The sequence below is a fragment of the Ictidomys tridecemlineatus genome, unplaced genomic scaffold (assembly GCF_052094955.1).
Source record: "Ictidomys tridecemlineatus isolate mIctTri1 unplaced genomic scaffold, mIctTri1.hap1 Scaffold_40, whole genome shotgun sequence".
Classification (NCBI taxonomy): Eukaryota; Metazoa; Chordata; class Mammalia; order Rodentia; family Sciuridae; genus Ictidomys; species Ictidomys tridecemlineatus.
Window position 1 is genome coordinate 155,588 of NW_027522604.1, and position 18,569 is coordinate 174,156.

At 35.9% G+C, this 18,569-nt stretch overlaps 2 long non-coding RNA genes across 3 annotated transcripts; one reads left to right on the forward strand and one right to left on the reverse strand.

The window, feature by feature from the left end:
* The first annotated feature begins 6,776 nt into the window (after window positions 1-6,776).
* On the forward strand, window positions 6,777-13,598 carry LOC120886189 (uncharacterized). 2 transcript variants are annotated; one of them, XR_013433137.1, is made up of 4 exons: window positions 6,777-6,842; window positions 9,295-9,425; window positions 12,432-12,604; window positions 13,197-13,598. It is a non-coding gene; the product is annotated as an uncharacterized LOC120886189 (long non-coding RNA). The 2 variants fall into 2 exon arrangements; XR_013433138.1 differs by having other exon boundaries at window positions 6,790-6,846.
* Window positions 11,965-14,647, reverse strand: LOC144373453 (uncharacterized). The gene is made up of 2 exons (XR_013433141.1): window positions 14,213-14,647; window positions 11,965-12,658 (listed from the first exon to the last, which is right to left on the reverse strand). It is a non-coding gene; the product is annotated as an uncharacterized LOC144373453 (long non-coding RNA).
* Between the last annotated feature and the right edge of the window lie 3,922 nt (window positions 14,648-18,569).

Here is an 18,569-nt window from a genome sequence, read left to right on the forward strand (position 1 = left end):
ATTTTTCTACTTCCCTTTCCAAGACTATTCCCTCTTTTGCACTGTGTAATCTTGAATTTAAATCTGAATTAGTTGCATTGATTTTCCCTTGTGTTAATAGTCAAATTATGATACAATTTGAATTATTGAAATGCATATGGAGGGGTTTCTTTTCTTATTTTTAATGAAAACTCACGTTTTTTAAAATTAGCACCTAGGGGACTATAGGTGGAGACTTAATATGTAGAGTCATCAGCATGATAATTGTGATTAAATAAACACAAATCAGTTCATGACAGATGATTTCACTTACTATTATAATCAGCTTTCTCCTCTATAAAACAGCACAATTAGTCCTAAATTGACATTCACTAATTGTATATTAGAGTTTCAAGGAAAACAATGAAGAGTTGGTAACTAGCATAATGATTGAGATGTGTTTTGACATCAGTAATTATTATTATTTTTAAGATGGGGGTCTTGCTATGTTGCCTAACCTGATCTCCAACACCTGGACTCAAGCAATCCTCCTGGCTTGGCCTTCTGAGTAGTTAGGACTACAAGTCACCAAACCAGCCCAGTAATTATTGTTTAGTAGATCTCTTTTTGGACACTAAAATCATTACTAATATGATTGTATATGTTTGAAATTGGTTTTAGGAGCAACATACAGATTTGATGCAATTCCCATCAAAATACCCATGAATTGGTGTGAAAATACTTAGTATACAATGAGAGATATGAAAAATTGTGCTCTATATATGTAATATGAATTGTAAAGCATTCTGTTGTCATATATAAATTTAAAATAATAATAATAATAATAATAAATGTCATTTTTCCAGAACTAGAACAAACAGTCCTGAAATCCATTTGGAAGAATAAAATATTCAGAATAGCCAAAACAATTCTAAGTCAATAAAGCAAGCTGGAGGCATCATCACAATACCTGACTTCAAATTGTACTACAAAGCTATGGAAATAACCACTGCATGGCTCTGTCATAAAACCAGATACATAGACCAATGGGAAAGAAGAGAAGACACAGAAAAAGATCCAACACAGTTAACACTCATCTGATTCTTGACAAAGATGCCAAAAACATATTGGGAGAAAAGACAGGCTTTAAACAAGTGGTGCCAGGAAAATTGGTTATCCATATGTAGACAAATAAGATTAGACCCTGTACAAACTTGAAAGAGATCAAAAGCCCAGGAATTAGACCAGAAACTATGCAAATCCTTGGAAGAAAATATACATTTGAGACTCCAGCATATAGGTACAGGCAATGACTTTCTTATTAGAACTCCTAAAGCTTAGAAAATAATGACAAAAGTTAATAAACAGAATGGCATCAAATTAAAAAGCTTCTGCACAGCAAAGGAAACAATTAGTAACATGAAGAAAGAACCTAAGGAATTGGAGAAAATATATTTGCTAACTACTCTTTTTTTTTAAGAGAGTGAGAGAGAATTTTTTAATATTTATTTTTTAGTTTTTGGCGGACACAACATCTTTGTTTGTATGTGATGCTGAGGATCGAACCTGCACTGCATGCATGCCAGGCGAGCGTGCTACCGCTTGAGCCACATCCCCAACCCTGCTAACTACTCTTTGACACAGGATTAATATCCAAACTATATAAGAAACTTTTAAAAACTTAACACCAAAACCTCAAATAACCTAGCTTAATTGGGCAAATGAATTAAACAGATACTTCTCAAAAGAAGAAATAAAAATGGACAACAAATCTATAAAAATGTTCAACATCATTAGCAATTAGGGAAATGCAAATCAAAACTACAGTGAGCTTTCATCTCACTTTAGTCAGAATAGCAGCCATCAAGAATATGAACGATATGGGGCTGGGGTTGTGGCTCAACAGCACATTGCTTGTCTAGCACGTGCAAGGCCCTGGGTTCGATCCTCAGCACCACATTAAAAATAAATAAATAAAAATAAAGGTATTGTGTCCAACTACTTAAAAAAAAGAATATGCACAATAATAAATGCTAGAGAGAATGTGGAGAAGAAGGGACACTTTTTTCTCTGTTGATAGGATTATAAATGAATATAACCACTATTGAAATCAGTATGGAGGTTCCTCAAAAGACTAGGCAGGAGACCACCATATAACCCAGCTATACAACTACTCAATGTTTATCCTAATGAATTAAAGTCATAATACTAGAGTAGTACATGCATACCCATGTTTATAGCAGCACAATTCACAGTTGCCAAACTATGGAACCAAACTAGGTGCTTATCAAGGATGAATAAATAAAGAAAATGTGGCATATACACACAATGGAGCTTTATTCAGCCATAAAGGTGAATTATGTCATTTGCTGGAAAATGGATGAAACTTGAGAACATTCTGTTACACAAAATAAGCTAAACTCATAAGATCAAGGGAGCCTATGTTTTCTCTCGGATGTGGAAGCAAGAGAGGAAAAAGGAAAAAAAAGTGAAAATCAAATGGAGATCAGTAGAGTGTAGGAAAGAGACCAGGAGAGGGAGGAGTGAAGGGAAAATACTGGGGAATGATATTGGCCAAACTGTAGTGTTATATTGTGCATGTGGAAATATGTAATGACAAATACTGCCATGATTTACGACTATAATGTATCAACAAAAAAATGGAAAAAATAAAAGAAAGCAAACAAAAGAACAAAATTTCTTTCATGTATATATGTATGTATGTATGTATGTATGTATGTATACAGCCTAGCCAAACATCTATTGTGAGCATAACATTAATACTCTGGAACAGTGTTGAGCAAATCATAGCTGTAAGCCTGACACTGTTTTTTTAAATTGTTCCCTTTATTCCTTTTTTCTCTTTCTTTCTTTCTTTCTTTCTTTCTTTCTTTCTTTCTTTCTTTCTTTCTTTCTTTCTTTCTTTCTTTCTTTCTTTCATTCCTCTCTCTCTCTCCCTTCCCTCCTTCCCTCCCTCCCTCCCTCTCCCCCCCCCTCTCTCTCTTTCTTTCTTTCTTATTTCCCAGGCTGGCCTGAACTCCTAGGCTCAAGTAATCTTCCTGCCTCAGCTTTCTGAGTAGTTGTGACTGTTGGAGCACACCACGGTGTCCAACAATGACACTTGCTTTTGTAAACAAAGTTTTATTAGAACACAGAAGCTTATATTATTTACCCATAGTCTAGGCTGTTTTTGTGCTACACTGGCATTTGAGTGGCAATTAAGACTTGCCTACAAAGTCTAATATGTTTATTATCAGTCTCTTTTCAGAAAAAGTTTGTTGATCCATGATTAGATTATAGACTAAAGTCAGCAGAATGAATACATAAACATTTCTTTTCTTACGACAAAAATTGGCTGTATGAAATGAGATAAATGATCTATTAATTGCCAAGATATATGTCTCTTCCCTATAGAAAGTGTGTATTCAGGACTAGAAATCTTGGCACTGTGTCATGTCAAATGTAGGAAAAAACCTGGCAGTTCATTTTGATGAGACTTAAGAAATTTCTTTTCCAGGGCATTTTGAGGTGTATCTAAAATTTGTAGATAATACAGGGAAGAACATTTTAATCTGCAAATAGATTATGTTCATTATTAGTTTGTAATCATTTCACAACTATCATATAATATTAAAGCATCATAAGAGACTGCCTATCATAATAGAAACTTTTATGACTCTAGCCATTAACTTGTATTTTTCTACTTATTGTAGACCCATACTTTTAAGCTAGTGCTATTGGTAAAATATATGATTATTTAACTCTGATTGCCTTACTAATTTTGACCAGTTTATTTTTCAGATATCCATTTTGGGGTTTACTCTTTCAATTAATTTTGGGTTCCATGGGCAATGAAATTGTTGTTGAGTATGTAAGATGTTGCAGTTTCTATGTAAGTTCACCTAAGTTCTTCTACCACTATTGATGGGCAAGGATATAACTAATTTAGTACTTTTACTTGAAACTGTTATAGTTCTACTGTACGGGATTTGTTTTCCTGACACAAAAGAGTATAAAACTAGAAAAACTAAACATTTTCAGGTATTAATTTCAGAGAGATGAAGCTCAAGTAAGATGGTGGTCATACTGAGTTAAGGAGAAAATTATCAAAGTGCAAGATTATCATAGTGGTTGGAATTTTGTGGACAAGAATGTCTGAGCTATTTATGGTGGGTGCAATGTGATTATGTGTGTGTGTTAGAGAGAGAGAATACTAAAAGCCTGGAGGAAATTTATTTTTGATATGAATGTACCAGATGAGACTCTTTAAGGCTTAGCAGAGTTTGACTGCTATAAAGGAGACTGAAGATGATGCTAAATGGCAATGTTGGAAGAAATTAGGTTTTCAGCAGAGTCAGGTTGCAGCAGCTTCACTAATATATCAGGTACTTAATTAAGAGTTCATAAATAAGCCTTAGCAAAAAGAACCACACAAAAAAGAGTAAAGGGAAAATGGTAGACCTAAATTTGAAACCAAAATTGATTCATGCTGAAAATGTATGAGGAAGCCAGAAAGGAAAAAGGAAAAGAAAGGTGTGTGTGTGTGTGAAAGGAATCTGAGGGCAATCAAAGGGAGATCAGTAGAATAGAGGAAAGGGATCAGGGGAGAGAGGAAAGCAGGTAAAAGAGAAATACTCAAGAATGATATTGGCTAAGTTTTATCACTATATATTGTACATATGTATGAAAACATAACAACAAATCCCACCATTATGTACAAGTATAATGCACCATGAAATATGGAAATAAAGAAAAATACCAAACCTAGTGAGGCACGGAATATGCTTATAATCCCAGTGACTCAGGTGGATGAAGCAAGAGGATCACGAGCTCAAAGCCAGCCTTAGTAAATCGAGGTGCTAAAGCAGCTCAGCAAGACCCTGTCTCTCAATAAAATACAAAATAGGTCTGGGGATGTGGCTCAGTAATTGAGTACCCTGAGTTCAATCTCTGGAACCAAATAATAATAATAATAACAATAATAATAATAATAATAATAATAATAATAATAATAATAATAATAATACCAAATCTAATATGATCAAAACAATTCACCAGTAATTAGCCTGCATGACACATAAAACAGAATATCCTTTATAGGAAGAAAACATAATCCAGACTTCCTATGATGTATCATCTATAAATGACCAGAATATAATTAAAAAAATTTTTTTGGTACCAGGGATTGAACCCAGGGGTGCTTAACCATTGAGCCACAACCTCAGCCCTTTTTTGCATTTTATTTAGATACAGGGTCTCATTGAGTTGCTAAGTGCATCCCTTAGTTGCGGAGGCTAACTTTGAACTCTTGATCCTCCTGCCTTAGCCTCCTGAGTCGCTGGGATTATAGGCATGTAGAATATCATTAAATTTTGCCAGAATGCAAAGAAGATAGAAAAATGAGAACCACAAGAGAAAATATCACATATAAAAAAAGTTCCGTGAGCTGACCCAGATGTTAGGATTAGCAGAAAAAATTTAAATAGTTTTTATAACTAATTTCAAGGAGTTAAAGAAAAGCTTAATCATAATGAATACGTAGATATGGGTGTCAACATATAAATGAAAAATTTCTTTTAAAAGAAATAAAAAGTACGGTATTGGAAACGAAAAATTCATGAAACAAATCTATCATCAGATTGTATAGTGCAAAAACAGCAAAAAGTTAACTTGGAGATAGACCAATAAAAATTATCTGGTCTAAAAATTAGAAAGAAAAAAATAGAGACTTGGTTACTATCAATACAAAGTGACCTAACATACATATAATTACATTTCTAGAAGAATAGAGGCATAAATTGTACAGAAAAAAAATATTTAAGACAATGATGACTAAAATTATCCCAAATTAACAAAAAAGATGTCAAGAGATTTAGGAAACTCAGTGAATACTAAGGTTAGTTACAAAGCAAATCACATCTAGATGCATCAGAGTCAACTGTAAATGATCAATTAGAAGGAAAAAGGTCTTGAAGGCAATTAGAAAAAAGTGGTGTGTTATGCATTGGTAAAAATGACTAAAATGATAGCTGACTTCTTATCAGAAATGAGAGGTTAAAGTTAATGGAAAGGTTTAAGGTGCTAGAAGACAAAAACTGCTAATCCAGGATAAATCTCTTCAAAACTGAAAGCAGAATAGACATTTTAAAATAAATAAAAAGTAAGAAAATTCAATACCAATAGATCTCTACTATTAACAATGCTAAAAGAACCTCTTCAGGATAAAAGGAGATGATCCATCAGGTAGAAACAGATGCACTGTGTGTTTTAGTTAACTGTGTAATAAACTTAATGGTTTAAAATAAAAATTCTTTGTTATTTTTTCCTTATTCTATGATTTGGCTTTACATAACCTGATGAGTCCTTTGCTCTAGGTGTTTATTAGTGCTTATGTGGTTTCCTTTCGCAGGGATTGTTTAACCAAAGGTAGAACTGACAAAATCCTCCTACCTCAGCCTCCTGAGCCACTGGAATTACAGGTGTGCACCACCACTCCCGTCGGAAAGCGAAGCAAAATCCAAAGGACCACCAGGTAAAGTGACATCTTACTCCCCTAGTCCAGCCGCCGTCCCCTCTCCACAATCTCTATTTGCAATGGAAATCTTACACCTTCTGGATGGGACAGAATGATGCAAATCTCTGGCCAAACAAATGGGAAGGCAGCATCCTATAGTCAGTCCTTGGTTCACTTCCGTTAGCCGGTACCGGCTCAAGGGCGGGCAACTTCGTTCCAACCTTCAAAGGAGGAGTTGGGGCGGGGCTAGGTTTTGCGCATGCTCCCAAGGCAGGTTTTGGGGCATGCTCAGAGCAAGCCCACGCTCACAATTTCCGGTGAGAGCTTTCTTCAGGAGTGGAGGCGGTTTCCTGCGGAGCTCCGGCGGTAGGTGGGTGAGTGCCGCGAGTATAATTGCGAGCTTACTTGTTTAGAAGACAAAAAGGGTGTGCTTGGATTTACCCGTGTTTTCCTTCCGAGTTTTTTCCCCTTATGCTCTAAAACCTTGGGTTCTGGGAAATGAGAGCCAGCTGGAGAAGCTTTGGTTACTGTGGCAACCATGTGTTACTGATTCTGGTTTTTGAGGATTTTCCTTCCGAGTTTTTTCCCCTTATGCTCTAAAACCTTGGGTTCTGGGAAATGAGAGCCAGCTGGAGAAGCTTTGGTTACTGTGGCAACCATGTGTTACTGATTCTGGTTTTTGAGGATTTGAAAAGAGAATTTGTGTTATAACTCCTCAAAGTACATGCTGGGTCGCATTCAGAGTCACATATTATTTCAAACTTAGGTGTTTAACCCCGGAAATTGACTTTAAAGGATTTAATTCTGGTAGTAATGTGGAAAAGCAGTATTTTAGGCAGGGTAACTAGTTAGAAAGCTAATGCAGTGATTAACACAATTTCAGGGTGTTGTAGAATTCCAGAGAAGAGGAAATATTGTAGAAATTCTAGGTGGTAGGATCAGAAGCTTTAATGCTTGGGTCGATGTGGGAAATGAGGGAGAGAGACACTGAGCCTCTTGAGGATTAATTCCAAACTCGCTTTTGCATTTGTATTTCTAGTTTCGTTTGCCACCTGCAATATCATTGCCTCCTACCTATCTCTTGTCCTAGTTCTAGTCATGCCTAGTAGTTTTATGTTCTCTGAATTTCCTTGTCCTCATTTTGTGTGTGTGTATGTGACCTTGGACAAGTTTCATAATTTCACTCCCTTAGTTTTTTCAACATAATGTGGAAGAAAACAATTAGTATGTAGTGTGAGTGTGTGTGATTCTGTGTGGGAGGGATAGAACCCAGGGCCTCATACACACTAGTCAGGCACTGTACCACTGAGTTACATCCCTAGCCCCAAATTAAATAATAGACCAGGTATGTAGTAAAGATCCAATAAATATTAGCTACTACTATTTGTATTGTATTTGTTATTTGCATTTTATTGTTTCTTTCTCTAGGCTTGAATTTTTTAAAATTAAGGGGAAATATCTTTATGTGCTTGGAACATAGTAATAGTTGAGTAATGGATTATTTATTTTGGCTGCTTCTGACATAATTAAATGCTTTTTGGGTATGTGGGGGGGTACCAGGTGTTGAACCCAGGGGCACTTAACCACTGAGCCACTTCCCCCAGCCTTATTTTGTATTTTATTTAGAGACAGGGTCTTACTGAGTTGCGTAGGGCCCTGCTAAGTTGCTGAGGTTAGCTCTGAACTGTGATCCACCTGGCTTTAGCCTACTGAGCTGAACAGATTACAGGCCTTGGCAAATTTATTCTTTACTTTAAAAGAACTGCCAGTTGCAGGTTGGAGTTGTTAAATGGGTAGAGTGCTTGCTTAGCATGTGTGAGGCACTGGGTTCAATCCTTAGCATCACATAAAAATAAATAAATTAATAAAGGTATTGTGTCCATCTACAACTAAAATATATATATAATTTTAAAAAACCTACAATGCAGTTAGTTAGCTTGTCCATTTATACAAAAAGATTCCCTGTGGTTTTGATAGGAATGATAGGACTCTGTAGACTAGTTTAACAATAGTGGTCTTCCAACCTGTGTATCTGAGGTGTCTTTATATTTATTTGGGTCTTTTGAAATTTGTTTCAACAATATTACTTTTCAGATTGAACTTTTCATCTCTTTCGTAAAACTTACACCTTTTATTTTTAGTTTTTGATGCTTTTACAAATGGCATTGTTTTCCTAATTTCATTGTTTGCTTCTTCATTGTAAATTCATTTTTTGTATTTATCTTGTACCTGGCAACATTGATGAATTCATTTATTAATTCTAATAAATTTTAATGGAATTTTAGAATTTTCTAGACAGAAAATATAGTTTTCCTTTTCAGTCTAGATGTCTTTTCTATAATTTGCTGAAAGCCCTAGCTAAAACCTCCAGTATAATGAATAGAAATAGTGAGAGGGGACATTCTTATCTTGTTCTTGATTTTAGGGAAAAAAAGCATCCAATCTATCACTATTAAATTTCATGTTTACTGTGGGTTTTTCATAGATACTGTTTAATCAGATTGTGGAAAGTTCCTAGATTGTCCATGGTCACAAGATGATCATGTAGTTTTTGTTCTTTGGTCTACTGATTTGGTTTAGATCAGTAGATCTTTATTTACATTAATAGATTTTCAGTTGTTAAGCCAACCTTGCATTCCTAGAGTAGATCCCACTTGAGCATGATGTATTATTCTTTTAACAATAGCTCAGTTTACTATTGTCTTAACAGAAGTTCTCAATACTAAACGACTTTTCTCTCTTTTTTGTTTTTTTGTGATGCTGGGTATTGAACTCTGGGCCTTCACCAAATGACTTTAAAAATTTTTTTTATCTTCGAGCAGATGAAAATGATTATGCATACAGTTCAGCAACCCAAAGTATGCTCAGTGACAGCTGAAAGACATCTGTAAATATTTGTGGATTGATTAAAACTCCTGGAGTTTGGGACCCTTTTGTGAAGAGTTATGTAGAGGTAAGTAGACTTTTCATAAAATTGTATTGGTTTTATTTTTGTCTTAAGCCTATGCGATATTGCATTTCTAATTATCTTTATTGATCAGGAGGAAATTTAATGGAGAAAATTGTTAGGGTTAGGGGTTAAGGGTTAAGGGTTAGGGGGTTAGGGTTAGGGTTTAGGGTTGGTTAGGGTTAGAGGGTTAGGGTTAGGCGTGAGGGTGGGGGTGATGGTGAGGGTTTAGGGTTAAGGTTAGGGTTATGGTGGTTAGGGTTAGGGTTGGGGGTTAGGGTTAGGGGTTGGGGTTAGGATTAGGGGTTAGGATTAGGGGTTAGGGTTAGGGGGTTAGGGTTAGGATTGGTTAGGGTTAGGGTGAGGGGTGGGGTTAGGGTTTAGGGTTGTTAGGGTTAGGGTTGTTAGGGTTAGGGTTGTTAGGGTTTAGGGGTAGGGGTAGGGTTGGGGTTAGGGTTAGGGTTAAGGTTAGGGTTAAGGTGTTAGGGTTAGAGGGTTAGGGTTAGAGTTAGGGTTAGGTTTAGGGGTTGGGGCTAGGGTTAGGGTTGGGGTTGGGGCTAGGGGTTAGGGGCTGGGGCTAGGGCTATGGCTTAGGGTTGGGGTTGGGTTTAGGGTGAGGAGTGAGGGGTGAGGGTTTTGGGTTAGGGTTAGGTTTAGGGTTTAGGGTGAAGGTGTAGGTGTTAGGGTTTTGGGTTGAGGGATGAGGGTGAGGGTTTTAGGGTTAGGGTTATGGTTATTGTTAGTGTTAGTGTTAGGGATTAGGGTCAGGGGTTGGGTTTAGGGTTAGTGTTAGGGTTCGGGGTTAGGGTTGGGGTTAGGGGGTTAGGGGTTTGGGTTAGGGTGGTTTTGGTGGTTAGGGTTAGGTTTAGGGTTTACGGTTAGGGTTAGGGTTAGGGTTGGTTAGGGTTAAGTTTAGGGTGAGGGGTTGGATTAGGTTTTAGGGTTTTGGGGTTGGGTTAGGGGTTATGGGTTAGGGTTTGGGTTTAGGGTTAGGGTTTGGGGTTAGAGGTTAGGGGTTCAGGTTAGGGTTAGGGTTGTTAGGGTTAGGGTTTAAGGTTTAGGGTTAGGGTTGTTAGGGGTAGGGGTAGGGTTGGGGTTAGGGTTGGGGTGGTTAGGGTTAGGGTGTTAGTGTTAGAGGGTTAGGGGTTAGGGTTAGGGGTTATGGGTTAGGGGCTGGGGCTAGGGTTAAGGTTAGGGGTTAGGGTTGAGGTTGGGGCTAGGGCTAGGGGTTAGGGGCTGTGGCTAGGGCTAAGGCTTAGGGTTGGTTGGGGATGGGGTTGGGGTTAGGGTTTAGGGTGAGGGTGAGGGTGAGGGTTTGGGGTTAGGGTTAGGTTTAGCTTTAGGGTTTAGATTGAGGGTGTAGGGGTTAGGGGTGAGGGTGAGGGTGAGGGTTTTAGGGTTAGGGTTTTTGGGTTAGGGTTTTAGGGTTAGGGTTAGGGTTTTAGGGTTAGGGTTTTTGGGTTAGAGTTAGGGTTTTTGGGTTAGGGTTAGGGTTTTGGGGTTAGGATTTTAGGGTTAGGGTTAGGGTTTTAGGGTTAGGGTTATTGTTAGGTTTAGGTTTAGGGGTTAGGGTCAGGGGTCAGAGGTCGGGGTTAGGGTTTAGGGTTTAGGGGTTAGAGTTTAGGGGTTAGGGTTTAGAATTTAGGGTTAGGGTTAGGGTTGGGGTTAGGTTTTAGGGTTTAGGGTTAGGGGTTAGGGTTATGATTTAGGGTTAGGGTTAGGGTTGGGTGTTAGGGTTAGAGGGTTAGGGAATACTCTCATGGACAAAGCAGATAGCAGGCAGTCTTTAAAAAATTTTTAAATTGAGTTATAATTAGTAAATTGGAATATACAGACAGAATGTGTCAAAAATGCATTTTTGGAGATCTGTCAAAAAAGCAAAGTATAATTTACTGTATCAGTTTGAATTTAATCTTGATTTTTCAGATGATGTCTAAATGTTTATTTTCATAATAAGCTTCAGTTTCTCATTTTTTGTTGTCTATGTGAGGGGAAATGCTGAAATATTTAGTTAAGAAAAACACTTTCAATGGAAAAATTGTAGACAACCAGTTTGGATGGCATGCATATTTTAAAACCAATATTGACATGATTCTTGGACATAAAATGATTCAAGCATAGAAACCAGAACTGTTATTACCCAGACAAGGGATTTAAGTGCATAATTCCCGTGATACTTCCTAAGAAGTATGACAACTATTTGTTTTCAGCTCTGACCCAGTGTTCAGGAGTGCCTGTTTCTTCAAAAAAAAATCTCCCCAGCCCCTCAAGCAAGAGAATGTTGACCATGAAGGCAGCAAGCAAAGAGCTCAGAAACACAAATTCAGGACCCGAAAGCCCTCAGTTACATTACTCCCAGAGTGCTAAATACCTGGAGGCCTTTAGGTTACAGGAAGAAAGTTCAGGAGGGCTGCATCCTTTTAACAAGACTGTCAGCAGCATATTTATAACCTGGATTTCTAGTTACTGTAGACCAATAAATAGACTGATGATTTTTTGCAATTAATTATAAAGACCCTGATATAGAGAACAGAGCAGCCCCATATTAGACAGCACCAGACAAGAATGGTTTAAGACACACTGAACATAACCCTAGACCAGAGTCAGTTAAACAAAGACACAAATCCTAGCCCAACCAGAAAAGATACAAAAATATTAGTACAAAGATGTGATTGTATATCATACAGACGTCTCCTGAAGTGGAGGTATTGTAGTGCACTAGTCTGAGCAGAGTTGGCTCAGATCCCAGCTTTGGCATTTTCTAACTATTGAACCTGAGAACAGGAAACTAGCTATTGTGTGTCTCACAGTGGGACTTACTTTATTTGAAAGCCTCTACTCTGGTACCCACCAGGTTGCAAATGGACAGCAAGTAAGACCTATTTTTCTTATGTTCCTCATTCTCTTGTTGCCCTAGTTACTCCTTTGAGATGAACGAGTAAGATACTGTATATGGTTCTCATTCTGCTGTGTCACGTTCAAATAACCTTTATGTTTTCTTCCTAACCGCAGAGTTTAAAAATCTCCTCTGGTCAAAGTCAAGAAGCAGTTTGTGGAAGGATCTTCCCTTTGTATTTTCCATGAGAATGTGTGTGGTAGAAAATTCCTGAGCACATGCAGAGCACCAACTGCAAAGGAGTCTGAGAGATGTAGTTTTCAGCATTCAGACTATGAACCAATCCCAGGTATTGTCCACCAAAGTCTGTAAAGATAGGTCAAGTTGGAATGGTCACCAACTGCTGGAAAAAGATTAAGAAATTATTAGAAGTGCTAAGGAAATTAGAATCATGCTTTCAATGTCTTAAGAATTTGATTTTCCCTCAAAGATCACATAGATTGTATACTACTACCATTCTAAAAAATTATGTGTTTATTTTACATTGTATTACACTAACTGCCTGTTATGGTTTAGATATCAAATTCTCCCAAATTCCCATGTGATAAAGTGCCTTTTGAGGGGTAATGGAATCTTTAAGAGGTGAGGGGCCTAGTAGGAGGTCATTGGGGGTGTTCCCTTAAAAGATATACTAGGACCCCAATCACCTTCCTGCTCTCCAGCTCATCAGGAGCTAAGTAGTTTTGCTCCACCATGCACTCCCACCATGGTGAGCTGACTTGCCATTGGCCCAGAGTCTTGGGGCCGACTGATCATAGACTGGATCCTCTATGAGCCAAAAATAAGCCTTTTTTTCTTTATAAGTTGATAGTCTCCAATACTTTTTTATAGTGACAGAAAGCTGACTAAAATACAGTCCTTTTACTTTTTTTATATTATAGGTCTTAAGAATGTGATTCAAGAAGAAAATTGAAAAACAACTACATGAATGCTTTATCTAGCTGTATAAGAGATTCTTTTTCACTTCATGGGTGAAAATGCTAAATCTGAAGACCAATGAGTCTTTAAGTCAAATAACTATTTTATTAGTTTTCATACAAGGAATGATGGACAACCTGTGGTCAATTATGATCAATTTAGCTTAAGCCATTTGGAAATAACCACAATTTCCTATTCAAAGTTATCTGTTCCAGAAATTATGGAATGACATTATCCACAATATGATATGAATTAGATGTCATAAACTTGAGATTTCATAACCTATGAGTAAACATTTGAGAGTAAGGCAGTTGGATTTATAAGCAGTTAAAACACAAAATAAAAATTTAAAGGCTGGTCTACAAGTTTTAGCTGGTCATTCACGTTTCCCTAATGTTTCTTTCTACTTGCCAAACAAACATCATAGCTCCTTTCTCATATCAAATGTCCTCTGCCATTTACTTAGCACTAGGACCACACAATGAACGAGCACTGCATTCTCACTTTCCAATCTCATCCTACTGTTATCACTAACAGAAATCCTTATTAAGATTGATATGTTGCTTCTGGGACCCATGACAAGCAATCATTTACATTTACTTAAATAGGGAAAAAGAAAAAAAAAACTCTACTTATAAAACTAAGGAGTGGAACACAATACCCTCACCCCTCAGAATTGTGATTATTCTAAACCCTAGGTCTTTCACATATTTTTTCTTCCCATTTATGTACACCACTTTGTCAGGTGTTTTAGTCATCATTTTTACTGCTTTGACAGAAAGACCTGACAAAACAAATTTTAAAGGAGAAAGAATTTATTTAGCCTTCAATGTTTGAGAGGACTTCATCCATAAATGGCTCTGTTCATTGTTCTGGGCCTAAAGTTGAAGCAGAAGGGCATGGTAGAGGAAAGAAGCTCAGGACTTAGCACCAGACCTCAAAGAGACTTGTTTGAACCTACAAGTGTCTAGTGACCTACCAGTTATTTGTGCCCAGTCAGACTGCAGCACCCCAAGGGCATGAACCGGTGATCTATTTCCTTCAGCCACTCTCCATCTGATTATGGTGATAGCCAGATTAATCCATATCAGTTGTCAGGTTAAAGCTTTCATAATCTATGGGCTGGAGTTGTTATTCAGCAGTAGAGTTCTCCCTACCATGTGTGAGACACTGGGTTTGATCCTCAGCACCACCTAAAAATAAATTTATTATTTTTTTAAAAAAAAGCTCTCATAATCCAATCATTTCACCTCCACATTTCTTTGCATTGTCTTACATAATAGCTTTGGGGGGATACCTCATATCTCAAACATAACCTCATGCTTCTCTATTTGTAAAGTATCTGTGAAAACTAGAAACATAAGTGCATAGTAAAGAAACGTCCCCTCATCCTTAAATGTCAACAAACACAGACACACACGCACATACACAAATGAATATTTGTGCTTCTTTTTTAAAAATTTTATTTTTTAGTTGTAGGTTGACACAGTACCTTTTATTTTTTTATTTTTATGTAGTGCTGAGGATCAAACCTAGGAGGATCAAACCCAGTGCCTCAAGCGTGCCAGGCAAGCGCTCCACCTCTGAGCCACAACCCCAGCCCCTTGTGCTTCTTAATCTCAGTTTATTCAAACAACACTCATTTTAAAGATATATCTGGCTCCTAATTTGAATGTATTCCTGAATTTATTTCATTTAAAAAAATGTGTTTACAAGGGATTCTCTCTTGGTAGTTGCAGAAATGGAAACTGGACATAGTTTCATTGGGTGTATAAAAATAATTCAAATGTCATGCAGTGATTCTGTTTTTAATTGGACAACTGGGAGCCTGGGATGAGGAACTTTAAGTAAAGATTGCTCAGCATCAGTTGTTACATAAAGCTGCCAGAGAAGCAAAGGAACATTGTAAATGAGTCCTACTACCTCAGGTCTTAGAGAAAATTTTTAAAATGTCTGATCAGGGAAAATTAAAGAAAATTAAAAAGAATGTATGGACAAATTACAAAAGAATACATGTAATTAAGTCAAGTCATAAGGAGTTTAATGCACATTGGTATGTTGCCTTATAGAGCTATTTTCCTTTGTTTAAATATCTGCTTTCTAGTGTGTAAGAGAAAAAAAAAGTAACACTTTTTGGAGCTTGCAATGTTTGCATAAGATTGCTCATAGGTTTCTTGCACCAAACCTTATAATAGCAAAGTATATTTAGTTTTATAAATTACTTATAAAGCAAAGTATAATAGCAAAGTATATATAATAGCAAAGTATACACAAAGTATAGTTTTATAAATTACTTATAATAGCAAAGTATACAATATCAAAGTATTGAATATTTCTAGTATTATGGTGGTTTACATCAAGAAATCAATGATTCTCCAAATTCTGAAATTTATTAAGATTTAAAATATGATTTTGGAGAATATTACTTCCTTAGAAGTTTCTCTGATAGTTGGGAAAATAGAAATTTTACAGGACATGAAAGCTATAAGTGTCCTTGGAAGTCATCCAAACCAATACACTTGTTTTATAGCAGAAAAACAAAAACAAAAGCAAGTTACAAAGAAATTCAGTTGATTGACTCAGGATTGGGCAATTAAGTAGCATAATTACATGTTTCAAACTTATGTGTCTAGATCAGAGTTTTACAAATAAACTTCACCTTAAAACAGTTTAAAATGTTTAATGTATTCTTAGCATATTCATCAAAAGTAATATGCATCAAGATTTTTTAAATTAGGAAAAATAATTATTATATTTTCTCAAAATATGATACATGTTTGAAATAAGAATTTAATACATCCAATAATGTATATATAACATCATACTGATATAATGCATTTTAATATGGTTAACATTTTGAAGTGATACATAGTTGCTACCAATTATTCATTGCCATTTTCATCTCTATTCATAACCCTCCCCAAACCACTTTCCCCACTCAGAATAAATTCCAAAGTCTTTGCAATGTCCACCATTCTCACTGCTCTGAACATCTTTAGCTTCATCTTCTAACTTTCTCTTCTCCTCCCCAAGCCCACTGGACTCCTCAACCATCCTACAGTTCCAAGGTCATTAACACTACTGGCCCTTATGTTTGTTCTTTTCTTGACTCGGCCACTAGGTAGTCCATGGCTCACTCACACGGCATTACATCTGCTCTAACAACTACTTATTCGAGAGACCTTCCAGTAATACACTGTGTAAAATTTTATCCACTCATGTCATTGCACTCCAACCTCCTAAACTGCTTTATCCTGCTCTCTACACTTATCATAATCTAACCTATTAAGTGTATGTTCATTTCTTTGAGATGGAAGTCCCTCAACATCAGTTCCACAAGGGCAACTACCTTGTCTGTTTCATTTCCTGCCAGACACACAGTGTTGCTGAGAATATATATTGATTCAATATATTAGGATTTCACCTAAACTCAAACACTTCATGGAATTCGTTTTGAGAACTGCATCTTCAAGCCATTTTCTAAAATAAATAAAACAATTTCAATTTTATCTTGTTTAGTCATATTTCCACTAAACAAAACTACTCATCCTGACTAGTGATACTTAATCCATATGCAAAATATTTGAACCAAAAAAAGGTTGATATATATAAAAATAAACTTTAATTAAATTTTGATAAGAAATATTTGAACCTTAGCTAAATGGCTTAAACATATCCATGTTTATTTGTTTGAAAATGTCATCTAAATATACCCCACAATGAGGAATTATATTGTTTACCATATACATTAGCAATATTTTAGAAATATAAATACTTTATGTAAACTTAATGTCACTAATAATCCTTACCATAGGCAGATTCTGCTTCTTGCAGATATGCTCTGAAATCTTTCTTGGACATATATGCTTTTAATAGAATAAAGCTTCTGAGCATTTAAGTATTTTGAATATTCTTGCTTCTCATCATAAATTACTATCTCAAAAGAGTTTAATTGGAATAGATTTTAACTACCAAATGTCACAGAATGGAATGATAATTTAGGAGCATATTTGTACCTTTAAATACATTTCCACTCATTATGTCCTCTATCCGATATTGCATTAAGCCACAGAAAAGGTGACTCAGACATGCCATTAAGATTGCCAAGGCTTAAAAAGCAGTACAATGGATAAAAAATGTATTACTCAAATGTGTCAAAATGGAACCCAATTATGCTTGATCTTAATAAGTCCATTACAAGCTATATTAATTAATAAAGCTTGTCAATCATTAAAAGACATTGCTTAGAGATATTTAATGTGTTGGGTTATTTTAAGATATGAACAATTGAAATAAGCTGTCAGCATATGTTCAAATGACAGTCAATCAACTACTGTTTATTGAGTAAAGTGCTGAGTGAAGGACCATTATAAATATGAAGATGAATAAAGATAATTCTTGCTATAAAGGAACCAGAATTCAAGTTGACTGTTAGTCTTGAATTTTTTTTATTTGTAATTAGGTAGCTAATCTAATTTTTAAATTTATTTTTGATTTTTCCTCTCTCATTTTTATATTGCGTATGTATATTTCCTTCATTTACCAATTAAAAATAAATTATAAAACATGCTTTTCCTTTCTTTTCTACATCTACATAGTATTTTGTATTTATATATGACAGCAGAATGAATTACAATTCTTATTACACATATAGAGCACAATTTTTCATATCTCTGGTTGTATAATATTTTAAGTGTTTATTCACCCAAGCTCATAAACTGGATAGAGGAGGTGTAAGTTCAAGTTGCAGTCTAACCCATGTGACTGACAGAACAAATGTACAAAATAAAGGCTCAGACCACATCGGCATGTGATGTTCTCATTAATGTGCACCTTTCCTTGCTGAAATAAATATGAGAAGCAATAAGTTAGTGTTCCCAACTCTCAAGTAATGATTCTTATCATTTTCCGGGAATCTATTAAGGCATGAAGATCTTACACACATTATATAATTTTCAAAGTAATTCTGAGGCAGTCATTTAAAATAATTTAAAGCTGATTAAATTGATGGAGAGAGATATTAATAATTTTTGCCTAAATTACACAATTAGAAATTTTTATAAAGATCTATAAAACTCCAAAGAATATAGGCAGAGCTGCTCCCCAGATATTTCATGTACAAACTCATTCACTCTCACAAAAATTTAGTGAGATATGAATATGATTTCTAAGCTCACTCAATCTTTGAAGGTCTAGCTCAGTTTACTCAAATTCTTTACAGTGGCAGTTCTGTGTTCACTGATATCAAATGACCTCTGAGTTTCCACAACTTCTCTCTTTTCATCTTCTGATTGACACTTATATTTTGGGCCAGATAGAACAGAGGTATAATATAA